Source organism: Brassica oleracea, chromosome C6 (genome assembly GCF_000695525.1).
Source record: "Brassica oleracea var. oleracea cultivar TO1000 chromosome C6, BOL, whole genome shotgun sequence".
Classification (NCBI taxonomy): Eukaryota; Viridiplantae; Streptophyta; class Magnoliopsida; order Brassicales; family Brassicaceae; genus Brassica; species Brassica oleracea.
In genome coordinates this window covers 27,732,469-27,738,910 of record NC_027753.1, presented here as the reverse complement: position 1 = coordinate 27,738,910, position 6,442 = coordinate 27,732,469, and the positions used below count along the sequence as shown (strand labels likewise).

Genomic DNA, 6,442 nt, shown 5'->3' with positions numbered 1-6,442 from the left:
ATCCTAATCTTAATAGGATCACCACAAATCATATTTCCTAATCCTTTTAGATTTTCATAACACAAAGAGAAAAAAGAAAACTTGGAAGTCAAGCTTATCCAACAGTTACTAATGTACTTACCTCGCTGCACCACCAAGACCAACTGAGATTTGCCAGATTGTTAGTGAAGTATTTAGACTGAAAAGTTTGAGAAATTATGTTGATCAAGTCTATGAACCCTGAGAAACCAAAGAAACAAGAATAACCGAGACTTACCAGATTGAAAGAACCGAAGTTTCTACAACCGGATTAGGAAGAAGCCCTGAAGCTAGAACCAAAAGCTCAAATGACCACAACTCCAAACTGTTACAAACAATTTGATTAAATCCACATACTATCAAAACCGGTTCTGAACATAGCAAAGTGAAACATTGGTCTCAGGCTCCTAATTTTTTTTGGAGTTAATATATTTGTACATATGTCTTCATATTGTTATACAACTTTTTTTTACCAAAATTCTTACTAAATTTTTTCAAGTCCCTAAAACTTTATGACCGGCTATGGATACTAGACATGAACAATGCAGCATTCTTGTTTCGATATCACTTACCAAACCATAACTGCTGAAGGAAAAGCAATTTTAGAAAAATCATAAATGTCCTGAAAGGCCTCCTTAAAAAATCCGGTCCAGCTATGGGAGCAAGAAGACGAGAACTTGACATAGCACTAGAGGAGAATGACATTGAACCAGTAAGAGACCGAGATGGCAAGAGCAGCTCCTCTGTATCCTAAACCAGTCTTCAACACAAACAACCAACAAAGAAGCAAGTGAAGACAAGTGGTGATTCCAGAGCAGACAAAGACAGGGAACACATTGTTCTGCGCTTGCAAGAACCTGTTGATGCATTGAAGTAGTCCGTAGGCGAATAGACTAGGGATCATGTATCTAGCGTACGAGCCAGCAACACTTGAGATGGACTTGTCTTGGTGTACGAGTACGAGAATGTGTTCTGTGTTAAACCAAATGATCGAGAGAGGAATAGAGAGTAGCAGAAGAACAAACATTGCTCTTTGCATCTGAATGCCTAGTTCTGTTCTCAGCCAAACAAAATTCGTCCTTTGACTTTGGTTATTACCATTTGAAGCTTTGGTTATTACCAAAAATGAACATTAATGAAAAAAAAAATTATATTATAATAAATTAATAAAATAGTATATTTCGGTATGGTTCCATAACTCAAAAAAAAAAGATTGTAATGCACATAAAATGGTGAACATTACATTTACATTTATAGCCTCCGACTGCCTCCATTAATAAACGTTTTACTCCTCCCTCACGTTTGTTGAATCATTGAATTTTATCCTGAAAATTTGATCAAAATGTTTCCATGAACCATCTATTATATTTGACACTAACATTAACCCTGTTGAACCAAAATAAGCAAATGTGAATTACCTATACTTGAATAAACAAAAATATTTTCAGAAGATCCATTTGACAATTGTGACACTAATTAATAGATATCGAATTGTTGTTTGTGTTCTCGACCTTCCAATGTATCTCTTCTGTTCCGTTAGATGCCTCTATTGGAAGTGTGTGAATAACAAACTTAATGGTCCTTCCGTTACATTTAATCTCAGCGCCACAACTTCAGCATAGATATTTACTTCAGGCAACAAAATTGCTCACTAGTCACTAGACTCGCACTACAAGAAAACACCGGTATTCCGATGACCATTCTCGTCAGTATGTCCTCGGAATAACGGTATTCCGAGGACATACCGACGAAAATAGTCGTCGGAAATTTCTCGTCGGAAAGTAAAATTTCCTCGGAATTTACTCGGAAAATTCCGAGGAAATGCCGAGAATTAAAGATTCCGAGGACATTCCGAGGGAATACCGAGAATTAAAAATTCCAAGGACATTCCGAAGAAACATTTCCTAAAACTGTTCGTCGGTATCTCCTCGGATATTTCCGATGGAACGGTCCTCGGAAACATTCCGAGAGAAAAGAAGTATCGGAATATTCCGACGAACTTTGGCTGTCGGAATATTTCGAGAAACCTTTGCCGTCGGAATATTCCGAGGAAGTGTATCCGTCGGGATATTCCGAGGAGATATGCCCTCGGAATATTCCGAGGACCTACAGCCGTCGGAATATTCCGAGAAACCTTTACCGTCGGAATATTCCGAGGAAGTGTATCCGTCGGGATATTCCAAGGAAGTGTATCCGTCGGAATATTCCGAGGAAGTTGTCGTCGGAATATCCCGAGGAAGTTGTCGTCGATCGGAATATTCCCAAAAATAATTTTTTAAAAAAAATTAAAAATTTATTTATTTTAATTGAAATTCGAAAATATAAAATTAAAATTGAAATAGAAAAAATATTAGATAATATTCAAAGTTGTACGTACCAGAATAAAACATTCAGAGTTTTTGAAAAAAATAGAAAGAAACTACGGGAACTGCTCGTTCGGGTACATCCTCTTCATCATTTGCTCGTTCAGCTTCCTCGTTGCCTCCCATCCCACCTCTTGATCCGCCATCTTTTTCTCCAACGCAGCTATGCGGTCATCTTTGTCCTTCAACTGGTCCATAAGCACTTCTGGATCAACATAGGGCTGTGGTGCAGAAGGAGGAACCGACCGGGTTCGACGACCCGAACCGACCAAACGTCCCTTCTTCTTTGGAACCGACTGAAATAGAAAATAAACAATTTAAATAATAGAAAAGATGATAAAATGAAAATAAAGAAATAAATGAATTGAACTTTTTTATAAATAACATACCGATTCAACGATTTCGTTGATTCGAATCCGGGACAAGTTGGTCGAAGCCGTCGAAGTGGCGTCCAGGTCGGTTTGAAGCTGAGATAGACGGGTCTCTTCGTCTTCCTTCTGAGTTTCGATCAGGCTGAGCACATCCCTCACAACACCATCATCAATCTCCCCGGTGTGCTTGTTGGTATGCGTCGTCTTCATTAGGACGAAATCATCAACCAGCTCGCCATCATTTTCATCCGCCTTGAAAAAAAAACAAAAGTTAAACAAACATTAGAAATTAGAAGAAATGCATAAAAAATAAAATAAAAATACTTAAATAATTAAAAAAAAAAGATTTAACTTACCAAGCGATCCCCCAGAGTAGCAATAGTGTGGGCACCCAAATTGTGTTTGTACATGCCCTTCCCGCCACGATCGCTCTTGCAGTTGGCGGAGTTGGTCACGGAGGTAGCTTTCGTCTCGTTCTTATCCCAATGCACACACAACTCCTCCCAGACCGTGTTGTTGATTGACTTCGGGACCTTTTAATAAAAAAATATAAAATAGTTTAATAAATCCAAAAATAGTTTAGTAAATTCAAAAAATTGTTTAATAAATTAAAAAAAAAACCTGGTTGATGAGCCACTTCTGCTTCCACTCGTAGATCTGGTTCCCATAGTTGTCCATAACTTTATGGACGAAGGCGTCACAGATAAAGTTCGTGTGATCGGGATTTAAGGTGAACTCTTGCTGGAAAAAAAAATACAATTTGTAGAAATTTTATATTAAAGATTAAAAATATAAGTTGAAAAATTATAATACTTACCGCAAACTGACAAAACCACATCTCCTGGTCCTCGGCAGGGAAGTGAGTGAAAGTCGGATATCCCTTGCTGAGGTTCGAGTACATCATATTGTTGATCCATGCGCTGATCCCGTTTCCGGATCGGTTGAACCTAATATAAGAAACAAATTATTAATAATGAATCAAATTTTAATGAAAGGAAAAAAAAAGACTTTTAATTACCATGTTTGACGTCGTCCCTTTGGACACAGAGGGAGATAGGGAAGATGCTCACGACCGGGCTATTGAACCAACTGGGCAACAGTCATCACTCCCGGAACGACTGGAGGAGCGGGAGGGGGTGCAGCAACGGGAGGGGGTGTAGCAGCGGGAGGGGTGTAGCAGCGGGAGCAAAAACCGGAGGGAAAAATGAAGAATCCCGACAGTGGCTGGACGAACCCTGAGAGTGGCTCCCCGTACCACTACGACCTCGTGGCGAGGCACGACGAGATCGAGACCGGGTCTGATCACCAGTAGACCTGTAAATTAAAAAAAACATATTTAAAAATAGTTTTAATAAATATTAATTGAAAAAATATTTAAAATTAGTTTTTATAAATACAAAAATAATAAAATAGTGCTTATAAAAAAATGTTTTATAAATACAAAATTAGTTTTAATAAATATAAATATTTTTATAAATATGAAATCATCTTTTATAAATCCAAAAATCGAATTTATATACAAAAAACGTTTTATAAAATCCAAAAAATCGAATTTATATACAAAAAATGTTTTGTAAAATCCAAAAATCAAATTTATATACAAAAATCGATTTTATAAATACAAAAATAAAAATATAAATACAAAAAATAAAAAAATTATAAAAAAATCCTAAATCAATTCAACAAAACAAATTATTCAACCAAATCACAATTCTAAACCTATTACTCAACCAAATCACAATCCTAATCAATCACCCTAACAAAAATCTATCAAAAAACTTCTAAAATCATCAAATCTACATAAAAACTTAACAAATAGAACCTAAGAGAGTGAGATAGGGTCCTTACGTGATTTGTGTAGGTTTAGAGAGGATTCGCCGGAGAGATCGTCGCGAGAGAAGGGAGAGATCGCCGGAGAGGAGAGAGCTCGCCGGAGAGGAAGAAGAGAGAAATGGGGAAGAAGAAGTGTTTCGTCTTTATAAAACCTAGGGTCCGATGGAAACTATCCGTCGGAATTTCCTCGGTATTTTCAATTTCAATTTTCGCGAAATATTTGGCGGCTGGTTTACCCGATTAAATTAAAATATACCGAGGAAATTCCGACGGATACTTAAATATCCGTCGGAATTTCCTCGGTATGTTCATTAATTCGAGGAAAAATAATATCCTATGCATGTTTTTCTATTGGTTTATATTGTTCCTCGGAATTTCTTCGGACTATTCCGAGAAAATTTCGAGGAACACATGTTTGGGGTTTCAAAACATCAAATTTTTTGCCCTATATCATTTCTTATACAAATGCAATGCATACCATTGAAGAATCTTTGTATAGATGATCATATACTATGAAATAACAAAATGTCAAAACGAATTGTAAGTATTTCTTTTCCCGTTCATTAAAGTGTATAAGTGTTTATCTTATGTTGTGGGGATTTCGTTCTTATAATCGGAAAAGTGTTTATTATAGGGTAGGGAACAAATTTTTGACTTCATAATCAGTCTAAGACACTTAATAAGGGTTATATAAGTGTTATTCAAACCGCAAAACGTTGTTTTCGGTTTAAAAATCCTACTTCCTCGGAAAAGCCTCAGAATATTCCAAGAAAATTCCGAGGAACACTTGGATTTCCTCGGAATTTCCTCGGAATATTCCGAGGAAATTCCGAGGAAATCCAAGTGTTCCTCGGAATTTTCTTGGAATATTCTGAGGCTTTTCCGAGGAACACATGTTTGGGGTTTCAAAACATCAAATTGTTTTGCCCAATATCATTTCTTATACAAATGCAATACATACCATTGAGGAATCTTTGTATAGATGATCATAAACTATGAAATAACAAAATTTCAAAACGAATTGTAAGTATTCCCTTTACCGTTCATTAAAACACTTATACACTTTAATGAACGGGAAAATGAATACTTACAATTCGTTTTGAAATTTTGTTATTTCATAGTTTATGATCATCTATACAAAGATTCCTCAATGGTATGCATTGCATTTATATAAGAAATGATATAGGGCAAAACAATTTGATGTTTTGAATTTAAAAACCCTACTTCCTCAGAAAAGCCTCGGAATATTCCGAGGAACACTAGGATTTCCTCGGAATTTCCTCGGAATATTCCAAGGCTTTTCCGAGGAAACATAAACCCTAAAAGAAAAGCCCTAAATCATCGGAAAAGTCTCGGACTATTCCGAGGAAATTCTGAGGAAATCCCTAAATCCTATTATCCCTCGGAATTTCCTCGGTATTCTTATATTAAAAAAAAAAGGTGATGCTACTCTGTTTCCGAGTCATCATCACCAGATGAATCTGAATCTGGATCTTGGTGAAACTCTCCAATCACTGGTTCATCCTCTACGTGAACGACGGCTTCCTCTCCGAAGTCGGTTAAATCGACTACAAGGCCAACTCCAGCTAAATCTTCTGCTGCACTTAAGTTGCCGGATGTGCTTGGTTGTAGTGGGTCTTCCAGCTCAGAACTTCACTGAACTCGGCCTCTCGGGTTGACTGATGTAACGGTGACCCATGGGTCATATCTGTTCCTAACCCAGGGGTACTTGATATAACAAACATGTAACATTTAAAAAATTATTTAATTTGTAAATAAGTGTTATTAATACACATGATGATGAATCATTATGAATAATTGATATATGTATATTTAATTACCTGATCGGCCTGAGAA

At 36.6% G+C, this 6,442-nt stretch overlaps 1 pseudogene; it reads right to left on the bottom strand.

The window, feature by feature from the left end:
* LOC106297894 overlaps positions 1–1,045 on the bottom strand; it is a 6,160-nt pseudogene extending 5,115 nt beyond the window's left edge.
* Between the last annotated feature and the right edge of the window lie 5,397 nt (positions 1,046–6,442).